Source organism: Stenella coeruleoalba (genome assembly GCF_951394435.1).
Source record: "Stenella coeruleoalba genome assembly, contig: scaffold_98, whole genome shotgun sequence".
Classification (NCBI taxonomy): domain Eukaryota; kingdom Metazoa; phylum Chordata; class Mammalia; order Artiodactyla; family Delphinidae; genus Stenella; species Stenella coeruleoalba.
The window spans coordinates 539373-559729 of NW_027646255.1; the positions used below are offsets into that span (position 1 = coordinate 539373).

At 44.0% G+C, this 20357-nt stretch overlaps 2 long non-coding RNA genes across 8 annotated transcripts in view; both read left to right on the plus strand.

Moving 5' to 3' along the window:
- LOC307181236 overlaps positions 1 to 20357 on the plus strand; it is a 1179595-nt gene that overhangs the window by 537806 nt on the left and 621432 nt on the right. For all 7 annotated transcript variants that reach the window (XR_013826187.1, XR_013826188.1, XR_013826189.1 and 4 more), the window contains exon 6: positions 1485 to 1566. This is a non-coding gene — a long non-coding RNA (uncharacterized lncRNA). The remainder of the gene's footprint in view (positions 1 to 1484; positions 1567 to 20357) is intronic.
- LOC307181238 lies at positions 15726 to 19033 on the plus strand. The gene is made up of 3 exons (XR_013826195.1): positions 15726 to 15782; positions 17281 to 17362; positions 18861 to 19033. It is a non-coding gene; the product is annotated as an uncharacterized lncRNA (long non-coding RNA).

Genomic DNA, 20357 nt, shown 5'->3' on the forward strand with positions numbered 1-20357 from the left:
CTTCTTTATCCATTTTTCACTTTCTGCGATGTTGAACTTGTACTGTAAACGAGGTTCTTGTAAACAGAGCCATCCCAAACTTTGGGGTGGCTGTGTCTTTTTGATTTTAATTTCCCTAAGCTATAGGACCATAAGTGGAAGTGCCCTAGGTTCTGTTGCTTTGTTTTTTAGATGTTTCAGGAAACACCATACACTTCTCCCGAGTGGTTGTTGGCAATTTACATCCCGCCCATCAGCATAACAAGGCTCCCAGTTCTCCATGGCCTGTCCTGCCTTTCTGGATTTTACACATTTTTCAGATGGCCCTTTTGACCGGGGGGAAGTGAGACTTCATTGTAGTGCAGATTTCCTTTGCAAGCTTGCTTGGTTGGCCAAAAAGGGCGTATGCGTTTTTTCCTGAATATATTCAGGAAAAAACGCATACGCCCTTTTTGGCCAAGTGCATCATTGTGGACGTTCTGCCTCTTTTCCTATGCTTTCAATGCAATTCCAGTCTACCTCCTGAAATCGGTTTCCTGCAATTCTGCCCCGCTTTCAAGTCCTCTTGGCAGCCTTACTTCAGTCTATTTTTGGACGATAGCTGTCATTTATAACTCTGCAGGTTTGTGAATTACAGTGCCCCTGAGCTCCTTTCTTCAACTCGCTTTCTTGTGAGCTGGCCGCAACACCGCAGGATGGCTTCAGGCCCTAATCTGGTTCCAGCACGGCACGCTGAGCCTTTGGTTAATTCCACTTCCTGGTGGGAAATGAGAGTTAAATTTGCCCGTCCAGACACCTCCAGCTAGTCTCTCATTGGTTCTCACTATTCCTGTTCATCTTCTGCAGAAATTGCAAACTGGGCCAAACAGGAGGTTAAAGGCGCTGACTCTCCAAGTGGGGAGAGTGTTAGTAAAGCGTCTGGAATGTTGCACCCGAGTACCAGGGGAGAAAAACTGAGACATATTTGAACACGTCTCCCGTTCACATGGTTGATCATACTTGGGTTCCACATGCATGTTTTAGCTGAAGGAAGAATACCTTAAACCTGGAGAGTTAAGACCCGTGTAATGGGTACCATGCAATATGACTTCAAAGGGTCTTCATTTGCTCACCGAACCTCTCCAATCCTATCACTGCTGCGTTTATGCCCCTGTACACATGCTTGATTCTCTTTCGGAGACATAGCAATCCATAGGTTTTAAGATACTTACTAGTCAGGTACATTCTTAGGCGTTTAATATGCGATGTTGAGTCCATTTCGTTGAGCAAGGAGTAGCTCTTGTCTATTCCATATTTGGCTTAAGGAACTTTATCTGTGCTCATTTCAATCTCTGGTTTTATGCAGCACCCCAACTCACCTTTCCCCTTAAGCAAGCATAAGTTGGTTTTCTAAATTTGAGACCCTGTTCTGTTCTGTAATTCAGTTCCTGTGTAGCCAAGTTTACATTCCGTGTATTACTGATATCTTATGATGTTTCTTTTTCTGTGTGACTTACTTCAGTTAGAATCATCATACCTGAATCCACTCATTGTGCTGCTAAGGGCCTGTTGACACAGATTTCATTGCTGAGTGATATTGCTTTTTAAGTAAATACCACAACTTCTTTATCCATTTTTCACTTTCTGCGATGTTGAACTTGTACTGTAAACGAGGTTCTTGTAAACAGAGCCGTTCCAAACTTTGGGGTGGCTGTGTCTTTTTGATTTTAATTTCCCTAAGCTATAGGACCATAAGTGGAAGTGCCCTAGGTTCTGTTGCTTTGTTTTTCAGATGTTTCAGGAAACACCATACACTTCTCCCGAGTGGTTGTTGGCAATTTACATCCCGCCCATCAGCATAACAAGGCTCCCAGTTCTCCATGGCCTGTCCTGCCTTTCTGGATTTTACACTTTTTTCAGATGGCCCTTTTGACCGGGGGGAAGTGAGACTTCATTGTAGTGCAGATTTCCTTTGCAAGCTTGCTTGGTTGGCCAAAAAGGGCGTATGCGTTTTTTCCTGAATATATTCAGGAAAAAACGCATACGCCCTTTTTGGCCAAGTGCATCATTGTGGACGTTCTGCCTCTTTTCCTATGCTTTCAATGCAATTCCAGTCTACCTCCTGAAATCGGTTTCCTGCAATTCTGCCCCGCTTTCAAGTCCTCTTGGCAGCCTTACTTCAGTCTATTTTTGGACGATAGCTGTCATTTATAACTCTGCAGGTTTGTGAATTACAGTGCCCCTGAGCTCCTTTCTTCAACTCGCTTTCTTGTGACCTGGCCGCAACACCGCAGGATGGCTTCAGGCCCTAATCTGGTTCCGGCACGGCACGCTGAGCCTTTGGTTATTTCCTCTTCCTGTTGGGAAATGAGAGTTAAATTTGCCCGTCCAGACACCTCCAGCTAGCCTCTCATTGGTTCTCACTATTCCTGTTCATCTTCCGCAGAAATTGCAAACTGGGCCAAACAGGAGGTTAAAGGCGCTGACTCTCCAAGTGGGGAGAGTGTTAGTAAAGCGTCTGGAATGTTGCACCCGAGTACCAGGGGAGAAAAACTGAGACATATTTGAACACGTCTCCCGTTCACATTGTTGATCATACTTGGTTTCCACATGCATGTTTTAGCTAAAGGAAGAATACCTTAAACCTGGAGAGTTAAGACCCGTGTAATGGGTACCATGCAATATAACTTCAAAGGGTCTTCATTTGCTCACCGAACCTCTCCAATCCTATCACTGCTGCGTTTATGCCCCTGTACACATGCTTGATTCTCTTTCGGAGACATAGCAATCCATAGGTTTTAAGATACTTTCTAGTCAGGTACATTCTTAGGCGTTTAATATGCGATGTTGAGTCCATTTCGTTGAGCAAGGAGTAGCTCTTGTCTATTCCATATTTGACTTAAGGAACTTTATCTGTGCTCATTTCAATCTCTGGTTTTATGCAGCACCCCAACTCACCTTTACCCTTAAGCAAGCATAAGTTGGTTTTCTAAATTTGAGACCCTGTTCTGTTCTGTAATTCAGTTCCTGTGTAGCCAAGTTTACATTCCGTGTATTACTGATATCTTATGATGTTTCTTTTTCTGTGTGACTTACTTCAGTTAGAATCATCATACCTGAATCCACTCATTGTGCTGCTAAGGGCCTGATGACACAGATTTCATTGCTGAGTGATATTGCTTTGTAAGTAAATACCACAACTTCTTTATCAATTTTTCACTTTCTGCGATGTTGAACTTGTACTGTAAACGAGGTTCTTGTAAACAGAGCCGTTCCAAACTTTGGGGTGTCTGTGTCTTTTTGATTTTAATTTCCCTAAGCTATAGGACCATAAGTGGCAGTGCCCTAGGCTCTGTTGCTTTGTTTTTTAGATGTTTCAGGAAACACCATACACTTCTCCCGAGTGTCTGTTGGCAATTTACATCCCGCCCATCAGCATAACAAGGCTCCCAGTTCTCCATGGCCTGTCCTGCCTTTCTGGATTTTACACTTTTTTCAGATGGCCCTTTTGACCGGGGGGAAGTGAGACTTCATTGTAGTGCAGATTTCCTTTGCAAGCTTGCTTGGTTGGCCAAAAAGGGCGTATGCGTTTTTTCCTGAATATATTCAGGAAAAAACGCATACGCCCTTTTTGGCCAAGTGCATCATTGTGGACGTTCTGCCTCTTTTCCTATGCTTTCAATGCAATTCCAGTCTACCTCCTGAAATCGGTTTCCTGCAATTCTGCCCCGCTTTCAAGTCCTCTTGGCAGCCTTACTTCAGTCTATTTTTGGACGATAGCTGTCATTTATAACTCTGCAGGTTTGTGAATTACAGTGCCCCTGAGCTCCTTTCTTCAACTCGCTTTCTTGTGACCTGGCCGCAACACCGCAGGATGGCTTCAGGCCCTAATCTGGTTCCGGCCCGGCATGCTGAACCTTTGGTTAATTCCTCTTCCTGGTGGGAAATGAGAGTTAAATTTGCCCGTCCAGACACCTCCAGCTAGGCTCTCATTGGTTCTCGCTATTCCTGTTCATCTTCCGCAGAAATTGCAACCTGGGCCAAACAGGAGGTTAAAGGCGCTGACTCTCCAAGTGGGGAGAGTGTTAGTAAAGCGTCTGGAATGTTGCACCCGAGTACCAGGGGAGGAAAACTGAGACATATTTGAACACGTCTCCCGTTCACATGGTTGATCATACTTGGGTTCCACATGCATGTTTTAGCTGAAGGAAGAATACCTTAAACCTGGAGAGTTAAGACCCGTGTAATGGGTACCATGCAATATGACTTCAAAGGGTCTTCATTTGCTCACCGAACCTCTCCAATCCTATCACTGCTGCGTTTATGCCCCTGTACACATGCTTGATTCTCTTTCGGAGACATAGCAATCCATAGGTTTTAAGATACTTACTAGTCAGGTACATTCTTAGGCGTTTAATATGCGGTGTTGAGTCCATTTCGTTGAGCAAGGAGTAGCTCTTGTCTATTCCATATTTGACTTAAGGAACTTTATCTGTGCTCATTTCAATCTCTGGTTTTATGCAGCACCCCAACTCACCTTTCCCCTTAAGCAAGCATAAGTTGGTTTTCTAAATTTGAGACCCTGTTCTGTTCTGTAATTCAGTTCCTGTGTAGCCAAGTTTACATTCCATGTATTACTGATATCTTATGATGTTTCTTTTTCTGTGTGACTTACTTCAGTTAGAATCATCATACCTGAATCCACTCATTGTGCTGCTAAGGGCCTGATGACACAGATTTCATTGCTGAGTGATATTGCTTTGTAAGTAAATACCACAACTTCTTTATCCATTTTTCACTTTCTGCGATGTTGAACTTGTACTGTAAACGAGTTTCTTGTAAACAGAGCCATTCCAAACTTTGGGGTGGCTGTGTCTTTTTGATTTTAATTTCCCTAAGCTATAGGACCATAAGTGGAAGTGCCCTAGGTTCTGTTGCTTTGTTTTTTAGATGTTTCAGGAAACACCATACACTTCTCCCGAGTGGTTGTTGGCAATTTACATCCCGCCCATCAGCATAACAGGGCTCCCAGTTCTCCATGGCCTGTCCTGCCTTTCTGGATTTTACACTTTTTTCAGATGGCCCTTTTGACCGGGGGGAAGTGAGACTTCATTGTAGTGCAGATTTCCTTTGCAAGCTTGCTTGGTTGGCCAAAAAGGGCGTATGCTTTTTTTCCTGAATATATTCAGGAAAAAACGCATACGCCCTTTTTGGCCAAGTGCATCATTGTGGACGTTCTGCCTCTTTTCCTATGCTTTCAATGCAATTCCAGTCTACCTCCTGAAATCGGTTTCCTGCAATTCTGCCCCGCTTTCAAGTCCTCTTGGCAGCCTTACTTCAGTCTATTTTTGGACGATAGCTGTCATTTATAACTCTGCAGGTTTGTGAATTACAGTGCCCCTGAGCTCCTTTCTTCAACTCGCTTTCTTGTGACCTGGCCGCAACACCGCAGGATGGCTTCAGGCCCTAATCTGGTTCCGGCCCGGCATGCTGAACCTTTGGTTAATTCCTCTTCCTGGTGGGAAATGAGAGTTAAATTTGCCCGTCCAGACACCTCCAGCTAGGCTCTCATTGGTTCTCGCTATTCCTGTTCATCTTCCGCAGAAATTGCAACCTGGGCCAAACAGGAGGTTAAAGGCGCTGACTCTCCAAGTGGGGAGAGTGTTAGTAAAGCGTCTGGAATGTTGCACCCGAGTACCAGGGGAGGAAAACTGAGACATATTTGAACACGTCTCCCGTTCACATGGTTGATCATACTTGGGTTCCACATGCATGTTTTAGCTGAAGGAAGAATACCTTAAACCTGGAGAGTTAAGACCCGTGTAATGGGTACCATGCAATATGACTTCAAAGGGTCTTCATTTGCTCACCGAACCTCTCCAATCCTATCACTGCTGCGTTTATGCCCCTGTACACATGCTTGATTCTCTTTCGGAGACATAGCAATCCATAGGTTTTAAGATACTTACTAGTCAGGTACATTCTTAGGCGTTTAATATGCGGTGTTGAGTCCATTTCGTTGAGCAAGGAGTAGCTCTTGTCTATTCCATATTTGACTTAAGGAACTTTATCTGTGCTCATTTCAATCTCTGGTTTTATGCAGCACCCCAACTCACCTTTCCCCTTAAGCAAGCATAAGTTGGTTTTCTAAATTTGAGACCCTGTTCTGTTCTGTAATTCAGTTCCTGTGTAGCCAAGTTTACATTCCGTGTATTACTGATATCTTATGATGTTTCTTTTTCTGTGTGACTTACTTCAGTTAGAATCATCATACCTGAATCCACTCATTGTGCTGCTAAGGGCCTGATGACACAGATTTCATTGCTGAGTGATATTGCTTTGTAAGTAAATACCACAACTTCTTTATCCATTTTTCACTTTCTGCGATGTTGAACTTGTACTGTAAACGAGTTTCTTGTAAACAGAGCCATTCCAAACTTTGGGGTGGCTGTGTCTTTTTGATTTTAATTTCCCTAAGCTATAGGACCATAAGTGGAAGTGCCCTAGGTTCTGTTGCTTTGTTTTTTAGATGTTTCAGGAAACACCATACACTTCTCCCGAGTGGTTGTTGGCAATTTACATCCCGCCCATCAGCATAACAGGGCTCCCAGTTCTCCATGGCCTGTCCTGCCTTTCTGGATTTTACACTTTTTTCAGATGGCCCTTTTGACCGGGGGGAAGTGAGACTTCATTGTAGTGCAGATTTCCTTTGCAAGCTTGCTTGGTTGGCCAAAAAGGGCGTATGCTTTTTTTCCTGAATATATTCAGGAAAAAACGCATACGCCCTTTTTGGCCAAGTGCATCATTGTGGACGTTCTGCCTCTTTTCCTATGCTTTCAATGCAATTCCAGTCTACCTCCTGAAATCGGTTTCCTGCAATTCTGCCCCGCTTTCAAGTCCTCTTGGCAGCCTTACTTCAGTCTATTTTTGGACGATAGCTGTCATTTATAACTCTGCAGGTTTGTGAATTACAGTGCCCCTGAGCTCCTTTCTTCAACTCGCTTTCTTGTGACCTGGCCGCAACACCGCAGGATGGCTTCAGGCCCTAATCTGGTTCCGGCCCGGCATGCTGAACCTTTGGTTAATTCCTCTTCCTGGTGGGAAATGAGAGTTAAATTTGCCCGTCCAGACACCTCCAGCTAGGCTCTCATTGGTTCTCGCTATTCCTGTTCATCTTCCGCAGAAATTGCAACCTGGGCCAAACAGGAGGTTAAAGGCGCTGACTCTCCAAGTGGGGAGAGTGTTAGTAAAGCGTCTGGAATGTTGCACCCGAGTACCAGGGGAGGAAAACTGAGACATATTTGAACACGTCTCCCGTTCACATGGTTGATCATACTTGGGTTCCACATGCATGTTTTAGCTGAAGGAAGAATACCTTAAACCTGGAGAGTTAAGACCCGTGTAATGGGTACCATGCAATATGACTTCAAAGGGTCTTCATTTGCTAACCGAACCTCTCCAATCCTATCACTGCTGCGTTTATGCCCCTGTACACATGCTTGATTCTCTTTCGGAGACATAGCAATCCATAGGTTTTAAGATACTTACTAGTCAGGTACATTCTTAGGCGTTTAATATGCGGTGTTGAGTCCATTTCGTTGAGCAAGGAGTAGCTCTTGTCTATTCCATATTTGACTTAAGGAACTTTATCTGTGCTCATTTCAATCTCTGGTTTTATGCAGCACCCCAACTCACCTTTCCCCTTAAGCAAGCATAAGTTGGTTTTCTAAATTTGAGACCCTGTTCTGTTCTGTAATTCAGTTCCTGTGTAGCCAAGTTTACATTCCGTGTATTACTGATATCTTATGATGTTTCTTTTTCTGTGTGACTTACTTCAGTTAGAATCATCATACCTGAATCCACTCATTGTGCTGCTAAGGGCCTGATGACACAGATTTCATTGCTGAGTGATATTGCTTTGTAAGTAAATACCACAACTTCTTTATCCATTTTTCACTTTCTGCGATGTTGAACTTGTACTGTAAACGAGTTTCTTGTAAACAGAGCCATTCCAAACTTTGGGGTGGCTGTGTCTTTTTGATTTTAATTTCCCTAAGCTATAGGACCATAAGTGGAAGTGCCCTAGGTTCTGTTGCTTTGTTTTTTAGATGTTTCAGGAAACACCATACACTTCTCCCGAGTGGTTGTTGGCAATTTACATCCCGCCCATCAGCATAACAGGGCTCCCAGTTCTCCATGGCCTGTCCTGCCTTTCTGGATTTTACACTTTTTTCAGATGGCCCTTTTGACTGGGGGGAAGTGAGACTTCATTGTAGTGCAGATTTCATTTGCAAGCTTGCTTTGTTGGCCAAAAAGGGCGTATGCGTTTTTTCCTGAATATATTCAGGAAAAAACGCATACGCCCTTTTTGGCCAAGTGCATCATTGTGGACGTTCTGCCTCTTTTCCTATGCTTGCAATGCAATTCCAGTCTACCTCCTGAAATCGGTTTCCTGCAATTCTGCCCCGCATTCAAGTCCTCTTGGCAGCCTTACTTCAGTCTATTTTTGGACGATAGCTGTCATTTATAACTCTGCAGGTTTGTGAATTACAGTGCCCCTGAGCTCCTTTCTTCAACTCGCTTTCTTTTGAGCTGGCCGCAACACCGCAGGATGGCTTCAGGCCCTAATCTGGTTCCGGTACGGCACGCTCAGCCTTTGGTTATTTCCTCTTCCTGGTGGGTAATGAGAGTTAAATTTGCCCGTCCAGACACCTCCAGCTAGCCTCTCATTGGTTCTCGCTATTCCTGTTCATCTTCCGCAGAAATTGCAAACTGGGTCAAACAGGAGGTTAAAGGCGCTGACTCTCCAAGTGGGGAGACTGTTAGTAAAGCGTCTGGAATGTTGCACCCGAGTACCAGGGGAGGAAAACTGAGACATATTTGAACACGTCTCCCGATCACATGGTTGATCATACTCTGGGTTCCACATGCATGTTTTAGCTGAAGGAAGAATACCTAAAACCTGGGTAGTTGAAACCCGTGGAATGGGTACCATGCAATATGACTTCAAAGGGTCTTCATTTGCTCACCGAACCTCTCCAATCCTATCACTGCTGCATTTATTCCCCTGTACACATGCTTGATTCTCTTTTGGAGACATAGCAATCCATAGGTTTTAAGATACTTACTAGTCAGGTACATTCTTAGGGGTTTAATATGGGGTTTTGAGTCCATTTCGTTGAGCAAGGAGTAGCTCTTGTCTATTCCATATTTGGCTTGAGGAACTTTATCTGTGCTCATTTCAATCTCTGGTTTTATGCAGCACCCCAACTCACCTTTCCCCTTAAGCAAGCATAAGTTGGTTTTCTAAATTTGAGACCCTGTTCTGTTTTGGAATGCAGTTCCTGTGTAGCCAAGTTTACATTCCGTGTATTACTGATATCTTATGATGTTTCTTTTTCTGTGTGACTTATTTCAGTTAGAATCATCGTACCTGAATCCACTCATTATGCTGCTACGGGCCTGATGACATAGATTTCATTGCTGAGTGATACTGCATTGTACGTAAGTACCACAAGTTCTTTATCCATTTTTCACTTTCTGCGATGTTGAACTTGTACTGTAAACGAGGTTCTTGTAAACAGAGGCGTCCCAAACTTTGGGGTGGCTGTGTCTTTTTGATTTTAATTTCCCTAAGCTATAGGACCATAAGTGGCAGTGCCCTAGGCTCTGTTGCTTTGTTTTTTAGATGTTTCAGGAAACACCATACACTTCTCCCGAGTGTCTGTTGGCAATTTACATCCCGCCCATCAGCATAACAAGGCTCCCAGTTCTCCATGGACTGTCCTGCCTTTCTGGATTTTACACTTTTTTCAGATGGCCCTTTTGACCGGGGGGAAGTGAGACTTCATTGTAGTGCAGATTTCCTTTGCAAGCTTGCTTGGTTGGCCAAAAAGGGCGTATGCGTTTTTTCCTGAATATATTCAGGAAAAAACGCATACGCCCTTTTTGGCCAAGTGCATCATTGTGGACGTTCTGCCTCTTTTCCTATGCTTTCAATGCAATTCCAGTCTACCTCCTGAAATCGGTTTCCTGCAATTCTGCCCCGCTTTCAAGTCCTCTTGGCAGCCTTACTTCAGTCTATTTTTGGACGATAGCTGTCATTTATAACTCTGCAGGTGTGTGAATTACAGTGCCCCTGAGCTCCTTTCTTCAACTCGCTTTCTTTTGAGCTGGCCGCAACACCGCAGGATGGCTTCAGGCCCTAATCTGGTTCCGGCACGGCACGCTGAGCCTTTGGTTAATTCCTCTTCCTGGTGGGAAATGAGAGTTAAATTTGCCCGTCCAGACACCTCCAGCTAGCCTCTCATTGGTTCTCGCTATTCCTGTTCATCTTCCGCAGAAATTGCAAACTGGGCCAAACAGGAGGTTAAAGGGACTGACTCTCCAAGTCGGGAGAGTGTTAGTAAAGCGTCTGGAATGTTGCACCCGAGTACCAGGGTACGAAAACTGAGACATATTTGAACACATCTCCCGATCACATGGTTGATCATACTCTAGGTTCCACATGCATGTTTTAGCTGAAGGAAGAATACCTTAAACCTGGGTAGATGAAACCCGTGGAATGGCTACCATGCAATATGACTTCAAAGGGTCTTCATTTGCTCACCGAACCTCTCCAATCCTATCACTGCTGCGTTTATGCCCCTGTACACATGCTTGATTCTCTTTCGGAGACATAGCAATCCATAGGTTTTAAGATACTTACTAGTCAGGTACATTCTTAGGCGTTTAATATGGGGTGTTGAGTCCATTTCGTTGAGCAAGGAGTAGCTCTTGTCTATTCCATATTTGACTTAAGGAACTTTATCTGTGCTCATTTCAATCTCTGGTTTTATGCAGCACCCCAACTCACCTTTACCCTTAAGCAAGCATAAGTTGGTTTTCTAAATTTGAGTCCCTGTTCTGTTCTGTAATTCAGTTCCTGTGTAGCCAAGTTTACATTCCGTGTATTACTGATATCTTATGATGTTTCTTTTTCTGTGTGACTTACTTCAGTTAGAATCATCATACCTGAATCCACTCATTGTGCTGCTAAGTGCCTGATGACACAGATTTCATTGCTGAGTGATATTGCTTTTTAAGTAAATACCACAACTTCTTTATCCATTTTTCACTTTCTGCGATGTTGAACTTGTACTGTAAACGAGGTTCTTGTAAACAGAGCCGTTCCAAACTTTGGGGTGGCTGTGTCTTTTTGATTTTAATTTCCCTAAGCTATAGGACCATAAGTGGCAGTGCCCTGGGCTCTGTTGCTTTGTTTTTTAGATGTTTCAGGAAACACCATACACTTCTCCCGAGTGTCTGTTGGCAATTTACATCCCGCCCATCAGCATAACAAGGCTCCCAGTTCTCCATGGCCTGTCCTGCCTTTCTGGATTTTACACTTTTTTCAGATGGCCCTTTTGACCGGGGGGAAGTGAGACTTCATTGTAGTGCAGATTTCCTTTGCAAGCTTGCTTGGTTGGCCAAAAAGGGCGTATGCGTTTTTTCCTGAATATATTCAGGAAAAAACGCATACGCCCTTTTTGGCCAAGTGCATCATTGTGGACGTTCTGCCTCTTTTCCTATGCTTTCAATGCAATTCCAGTCTACCTCCTGAAATCGGTTTCCTGCAATTCTGCCCCGCTTTCAAGTCCTCTTGGCAGCCTTACTTCAGTCTATTTTTGGACGATAGCTGTCATTGATAACTCTGCAGGTTTGTGAATTACAGTGCCCCTGAGCTCCTTTCTTCAACTCGCTTTCTTTTGAGCTGGCCGCAACACCGCAGGATGGCTTCAGGCCCTAATCTGGTTCCGGCACGGCACGCTGAGCCTTTGGTTAATTCCTCTTCCTGGTGGGAAATGAGAGTTAAATTTGCCCGTCCAGACACCTCCAGCTAGCCTCTCATTGGTTCTCGCTATTCCTGTTCATCTTCCGCAGAAATTGCAAACTGGGCCAAACAGGAGGTTAAAGGGACTGACTCTCCAAGTCGGGAGAGTGTTAGTAAAGCGTCTGGAATGTTGCACCCGAGTACCAGGGTACGAAAACTGAGACATATTTGAACACATCTCCCGATCACATGGTTGATCATACTCTAGGTTCCACATGCATGTTTTAGCTGAAGGAAGAATACCTTAAACCTGGGTAGATGAAACCCGTGGAATGGGTACCATGCAATATGACTTCAAAGGGTCTTCATTTGCTCACCGAACCTCTCCAATCCTATCACTGCTGCGTTTATGCCCCTGTACACATGCTTGATTCTCTTTCGGAGACATAGCAATCCATAGGTTTTAAGATACTTACTAGTCAGGTACATTCTTAGGCGTTTAATATGGGGTGTTGAGTCCATTTCGTTGAGCAAGGAGTAGCTCTTGTCTATTCCATATTTGACTTAAGGAACTTTATCTGTGCTCATTTCAATCTCTGGTTTTATGCAGCACCCCAACTCACCTTTACCCTTAAGCAAGCATAAGTTGGTTTTCTAAATTTGAGTCCCTGTTCTGTTCTGTAATTCAGTTCCTGTGTAGCCAAGTTTACATTCCGTGTATTACTGATATCTTATGATGTTTCTTTTTCTGTGTGACTTACTTCAGTTAGAATCATCACACCTGAATCCACTCATTGTGCTGCTAAGTGCCTGATGACACAGATTTCATTGCTGAGTGATATTGCTTTTTAAGTAAATACCACAACTTCTTTATCCATTTTTCACTTTCTGCGATGTTGAACTTGTACTGTAAACGAGGTTCTTGTAAACAGAGCTGTTCCAAACTTTGGGGTGGCTGTGTCTTTTTGATTTTAATTTCCCTAAGCTATAGGACCATAAGTGGCAGTGCCCTAGGCTCTGTTGCTTTGTTTTTTAGATGTTTCAGGAAACACCATACACTTCTCCCGAGTGTCTGTTGGCAATTTACATCCCGCCCATCAGCATAACAAGGCTCCCAGTTCTCCATGGCCTGTCCTGCCTTTCTGGATTTTACACTTTTTTCAGATGGCCCTTTTGACCGGGGGGAAGTGAGACTTCATTGTAGTGCAGATTTCCTTTGCAAGCTTGCTTGGTTGGCCAAAAAGGGCGTATGCGTTTTTTCCTGAATATATTCAGGAAAAAACGCATACGCCCTTTTTGGCCAAGTGCATCATTGTGGACGTTCTGCCTCTTTTCCTATGCTTTCAATGCAATTCCAGTCTACCTCCTGAAATCGGTTTCCTGCAATTCTGCCCCGCTTTCAAGTCCTCTTGGCAGCCTTACTTCAGTCTATTTTTGGACGATAGCTGTCATTTATAACTCTGCAGGTTTGTGAATTACAGTGCCCCTGAGCTCCTTTCTTCAACTCGCTTTCTTTTGAGCTGGCCGCAACACCGCAGGATGGCTTCAGGCCCTAATCTGGTTCCGGCACGGCACGCTGAGCCTTTGGTTAATTCCTCTTCCTGGTGGGAAATGAGAGTTAAATTTGCCCGTCCAGACACCTCCAGCTAGCCTCTCATTGGTTCTCGCTATTCCTGTTCATCTTCCGCAGAAATTGCAAACTGGGTCAAACAGGAGGTTAAAGGCGCTGACTCTCCAAGTGGGGAGAGTGTTAGTAAAGCGTCTGGAATGTTGCACCCGAGTACCAGGGGAGGAAAACTGAGACATATTTGAACACGTCTCCCGATCACATGGTTGATCATACTCTGGGTTCCACATGCATGTTTTAGCTGAAGGAAGAATACCTTAAACCTGGGTAGTTGAAACCCGTGGAATGGGTACCATGCAATATGACTTCAAAGGGTCTTCATTTGCTCACCGAACCTCTCCAATCCTATCACTGCTGCGTTTATTCCCCTGTACACACGCTTGATTCTCTTTTGGAGACATAGCAATCCATAGGTTTTAAGATACTTACTAGTCAGGTACATTCTTAGGGGTTTAATATGGGGTTTTGAGTCCATTTCGTTGAGCAAGGAGTAGCTCTTGTCTATTCCATATTTGGCTTAAGGAACTTTATCTGTGCTCATTTCAATCTCTGGTTTTATGCAGCACCCCAACTCACCTTTCCCCTTAAGCAAGCATAAGTTGGTTTTCTAAATTTGAGTCCCTGTTCTGTTCTGTAATTCAGTTCCTGTGTAGCCAAGTTTACATTCCGTGTATTACTGATATCTTATGATGTTTCTTTTTCTGTGTGACTTATTTCAGTTAGAATCATCGTACCTGAATCCACTCATTATGCTGCTACGGGCCTGATGACATAGATTTCATTGCTGAGTGATACTGCATTGTACGTAAGTACCACAAGTTCTTTATCCATTTTTCACTTTCTGCGATGTTGAACTTGTACTGTAAACGAGGTTCTTGTAAACAGAGGCGTCCCAAACTTTGGGGTGGCTGTGTCTTTTTGATTTTAATTTCCCTAAGCTATAGGACCATAAGTGGCAGTGCCCTAGGCTCTGTTGCTTTGTTTTTTAGATGTTTCAGGAAACACCATACACTTCTCCCGAGTGTCTGTTGGCAATTTACATCCCGCCCATCAGCATAACAAGGCTCCCAGTTCTCCATGGACTGTCCTGCCTTTCTGGATTTTACACTTTTTTCAGATGGCCCTTTTGACCGGGGGGAAGTGAGACTTCATTGTAGTGCAGATTTCCTTTGCAAGCTTGCTTGGTTGGCCAAAAAGGGCGTATGCGTTTTTTCCTGAATATATTCAGGAAAAAACGCATACGCCCTTTTTGGCCAAGTGCATCATTGTGGACGTTCTGCCTCTTTTCCTATGCTTTCAATGCAATTCCAGTCTACCTCCTGAAATCGGTTTCCTGCAATTCTGCCCCGCTTTCAAGTCCTCTTGGCAGCCTTACTTCAGTCTATTTTTGGACGATAGCTGTCATTTATAACTCTGCAGGTGTGTGAATTACAGTGCCCCTGAGCTCCTTTCTTCAACTCGCTTTCTTTTGAGCTGGCCGCAACACCGCAGGATGGCTTCAGGCCCTAATCTGGTTCCGGCACGGCACGCTGAGCCTTTGGTTAATTCCTCTTCCTGGTGGGAAATGAGAGTTAAATTTGCCCGTCCAGACACCTCCAGCTAGCCTCTCATTGGTTCTCGCTATTCCTGTTCATCTTCCGCAGAAATTGCAAACTGGGCCAAACAGGAGGTTAAAGGGACTGACTCTCCAAGTCGGGAGAGTGTTAGTAAAGCGTCTGGAATGTTGCACCCGAGTACCAGGGTACGAAAACTGAGACATATTTGAACACATCTCCCGATCACATGGTTGATCATACTCTAGGTTCCACATGCATGTTTTAGCTGAAGGAAGAATACCTTAAACCTGGGTAGATGAAACCCGTGGAATGGGTACCATGCAATATGACTTCAAAGGGTCTTCATTTGCTCACCGAACCTCTCCAATCCTATCACTGCTGCGTTTATGCCCCTGTACACATGCTTGATTCTCTTTCGGAGACATAGCAATCCATAGGTTTTAAGATACTTACTAGTCAGGTACATTCTTAGGCGTTTAATATGGGGTGTTGAGTCCATTTCGTTGAGCAAGGAGTAGCTCTTGTCTATTCCATATTTGACTTAAGGAACTTTATCTGTGCTCATTTCAATCTCTGGTTTTATGCAGCACCCCAACTCACCTTTACCCTTAAGCAAGCATAAGTTGGTTTTCTAAATTTGAGTCCCTGTTCTGTTCTGTAATTCAGTTCCTGTGTAGCCAAGTTTACATTCCGTGTATTACTGATATCTTATGATGTTTCTTTTTCTGTGTGACTTACTTCAGTTAGAATCATCATACCTGAATCCACTCCTTGTGCTGCTAAGTGCCTGATGACACAGATTTCATTGCTGAGTGATATTGCTTTTTAAGTAAATACCACAACTTCTTTATCCATTTTTCACTTTCTGCGATGTTGAACTTGTACTGTAAACGAGGTTCTTGTAAACAGAGCCGTTCCAAACTTTGGGGTGGCTGTGTCTTTTTGATTTTAATTTCCCTAAGCTATAGGACCATAAGTGGCAGTGCCCTGGGCTCTGTTGCTTTGTTTTTTAGATGTTTCAGGAAACACCATACACTTCTCCCGAGTGTCTGTTGGCAATTTACATCCCGCCCATCAGCATAACAAGGCTCCCAGTTCTCCATGGCCTGTCCTGCCTTTCTGGATTTTACACTTTTTTCAGATGGCCCTTTTGACCGGGGGGAAGTGAGACTTCATTGTAGTGCAGATTTCCTTTGCAAGCTTGCTTGGTTGGCCAGAAAGGGCGTATGCGTTTTTTCCTGAATATATTCAGGAAAAAACGCATACGCCCTTTTTGGCCAAGTGCATCATTGTGGACGTTCTGCCTCTTTTCCTATGCTTTCAATGCAATTCCAGTCTACCTCCTGAAATCGGTTTCCTGCAATTCTGCCCCGCTTTCAAGTCCTCTTGGCAGCCTTACTTCAGTCTATTTTTGGACGATAGCTGTCATTTATAACTCTGCAGGTGTGTGAATTACAGTGCCCCTGAGCTCCTTTCTTCAACTCGCTTTCTTTTGAGCTGGCCGCAACACCGCAGGATGGCTTCAGGCCCTAATCTGGTTCCGGCACGGCACGCTGAGCCTTTGGTTAATTCCTCTTCCTGGTGGGAAATGAGAGTTAAATTTGCCCGTCCAGACACCTCCAGCTAGCCTCTCATTGGTTCTCGCTATTCCTGTTCATCTTCCGCAGAAATTGCAAACTGGGCCAAACAGGAGGTTAAAGGGACTGACTCTCCAAGTCGGGAGAGTGTTAGTAAAGCGTCTGGAATGTTGCACCCGAGTACCAGGGTACGAAAACTGAGACATATTTGAACACATCTCCCGATCACATGGTTGATCATACTCTAGGTTCCACATGCATGTTTTAGCTGAAGGAAGAATACCTTAAACCTGGGTAGATGAAACCCGTGGAATGGGTACCATGCAATATGACTTCAAAGGGTCTTCATTTGCTCACCGAACCTCTCCAATCCTATCACTGCTGCGTTTATGCCCCTGTACACATGCTTGATTCTCTTTCGGAGACATAGCAATCCATAGGTTTTAAGATACTTACTAGTCAGGTACATTCTTAGGCGTTTAATATGGGGTGTTGAGTCCATTTCGTTGAGCAAGGAGTAGCTCTTGTCTATTCCATATTTGACTTAAGGAACTTTATCTGTGCTCATTTCAATCTCTGGTTTTATGCAGCACCCCAACTCACCTTTACCCTTAAGCAAGCATAAGTTGGTTTTCTAAATTTGAGTCCCTGTTCTGTTCTGTAATTCAGTTCCTGTGTAGCCAAGTTTACATTCCGTGTATTACTGATATCTTATGATGTTTCTTTTTCTGTGTGACTTACTTCAGTTAGAATCATCATACCTGAATCCACTCATTGTGCTGCTAAGTGCCTGATGACACAGATTTCATTGCTGAGTGATATTGCTTTTTAAGTAAATACCACAACTTCTTTATCCATTTTTCACTTTCTGCGATGTTGAACTTGTACTGTAAACGAGGTTCTTGTAAACAGAGCCGTTCCAAACTTTGGGGTGGCTGTGTCTTTTTGATTTTAATTTCCCTAAGCTATAGGACCATAAGTGGCAGTGCCCTAGGCTCTGTTGCTTTGTTTTTTAGATGTTTCAGGAAACACCATACACTTCTCCAGAGTGTCTGTTGGCAATTTACATCCCGCCCATCAGCATAACAAGGCTCCCAGTTCTCCATGGCCTGTCCTGCCTTTCTGGATTTTACACTTTTTTCAGATGGCCCTTTTGACCGGGGGCAAGTGAGACTTCATTGTAGTGCAGATTTCCTTTGCAAGCTTGCTTGGTTGGCCAAAAAGGGCGTATGCGTTTTTTCCTGAATATATTCAGGAAAAAACGCATACGCCCTTTTTGGCCAAGTGCATCATTGTGGACGTTCTGCCTCTTTTCCTATGCTTTCAATGCAATTCCAGTCTACCTCCTGAAATCGGTTTCCTGCAATTCTGCCCCGCTTTCAAGTCCTCTTGGCAGCCTTACTTCAGTCTATTTTTGGACGATAGCTGTCATTGATAACTCTGCAGGTTTGTGAATTACAGTGCCCCTGAGCTCCTTTCTTCAACTCGCTTTCTTTTGAGCTGGCCGCAACACCGCAGGATGGCTTCAGGCCCTAATCTGGTTCCGGCACGGCACGCTGAGCCTTTGGTTAATTCCTCTTCCTGGTGGGAAATGAGAGTTAAATTTGCCCGTCCAGACACCTCCAGCTAGCCTCTCATTGGTTCTCGCTATTCCTGTTCATCTTCCGCAGAAATTGCAAACTGGGCCAAACAGGAGGTTAAAGGGACTGACTCTCCAAGTCGGGAGAGTGTTAGTAAAGCGTCTGGAATGTTGCACCCGAGTACCAGGGTACGAAAACTGAGACATATTTGAACACATCTCCCGATCACATGGTTGATCATACTCTAGGTTCCACATGCATGTTTTAGCTGAAGGAAGAATACCTTAAACCTGGGTAGATGAAACCCGTGGAATGGGTACCATGCAATATGACTTCAAAGGGTCTTCATTTGCTCACCGAACCTCTCCAATCCTATCACTGCTGCGTTTATGCCCCTGTACACATGCTTGATTCTCTTTCGGAGACATAGCAATCCATAGGTTTTAAGATACTTACTAGTCAGGTACATTCTTAGGCGTTTAATATGGGGTGTTGAGTCCATTTCGTTGAGCAAGGAGTAGCTCTTGTCTATTCCATATTTGACTTAAGGAACTTTATCTGTGCTCATTTCAATCTCTGGTTTTATGCAGCACCCCAACTCACCTTTACCCTTAAGCAAGCATAAGTTGGTTTTCTAAATTTGAGTCCCTGTTCTGTTCTGTAATTCAGTTCCTGTGTAGCCAAGTTTACATTCCGTGTATTACTGATATCTTATGATGTTTCTTTTTCTGTGTGACTTACTTCAGTTAGAATCATCATACCTGAATCCACTCATTGTGCTGCTAAGTGCCTGATGACACAGATTTCATTGCTGAGTGATATTGCTTTTTAAGTAAATACCACAACTTCTTTATCCATTTTTCACTTTCTGCGATGTTGAACTTGTACTGTAAACGAGGTTCTTGTAAACAGAGCCGTTCCAAACTTTGGGGTGGCTGTGTCTTTTTGATTTTAATTTCCCTAAGCTATAGGACCATAAGTGGCAGTGCCCTAGGCTCTGTTGCTTTGTTTTTTAGATGTTTCAGGAAACACCATACACTTCTCCCGAGTGTCTGTTGGCAATTTACATCCCGCCCATCAGCATAACAAGGCTCCCAGTTCTCCATGGCCTGTCCTGCCTTTCTGGATTTTACACTTTTTTCAGATGGCCCTTTTGACCGGGGGGAAGTGAGACTTCATTGTAGTGCAGATTTCCTTTGCAAGTTTGCTTGGTTGGCCAAAAAGGGCATATGCGTTTTTTCCTGAATATATTCAGGAAAAAACGCATACGCCCTTTTTGGCCAAGTGCATCATTGTGGACGTTCTGCCTCTTTTCCTATGCTTTCAATGCAATTCCAGTCTACCTCCTGAAATCGGTTTCCTGCAATTCTGCCCCGCTTTCAAGTCCTCTTGGCAGCCTTACTTCAGTCTATTTTTGGACGATAGCTGTCATTTATAACTCTGCAGGTTTGTGAATTACAGTGCCCCTGAGCTCCTTTCTTCAACTCGCTTTCTTTTGAGCTGGCCGCAACACCGCAGGATGGCTTCAGGCCCTAATCTGATTTCGGTACGGCACGCTCAGCCTTTGGTTATTTCCTCTTCCTGGTGGGAAATGAGAGTTAAATTTGCCCGTCCAGACACCTCCAGCTAGCCTGTCATTGGTTCTCGCTATTCCTGTTCATCTTCCGCAGAAATTGCAAACTGGGCCAAACAGGAGGTTAAAGGCGCTGACTCTCCAAGTGGGGAGAGTGTTAGTAAAGCGTCTGGAATGTTGCACCCGAGTACCAGGGGAGGAAAACTGAGACATATTTGAACACGTCTCCCGATCACATGGTTGATCATACTCTGGGTTCCACATGCATGTTTTAGCTGAAGGAAGAATACCTTAAACCTGGGTAGTTGAAACCCGGGGAGTGGGTACCATGCAATATGACTTCAAAGGGTCTTCATTTGCTCACCGAACCTCTCCAATCCTATCACTGCTGCGTTTATTCCCCTGTACACACGCTTGATTCTCTTTTGGAGACATAGCAATCCATAGGTTTTAAGATACTTACTAGTCAGGTACATTCTTAGGGGTTTAATATGGGGTTTTGAGTCCATTTCGTTGAGCAAGGAGTAGCTCTTGTCTATTCCATATTTGGCTTAAGGAACTTTATCTGTGCTCATTTCAATCTCTGGTTTTATGCAGCACCCCAACTCACCTTTCCCCTTAAGCAAGCATAAGTTGGTTTTCTAAATTTGAGACCCTGTTCTGTTTTGGAATGC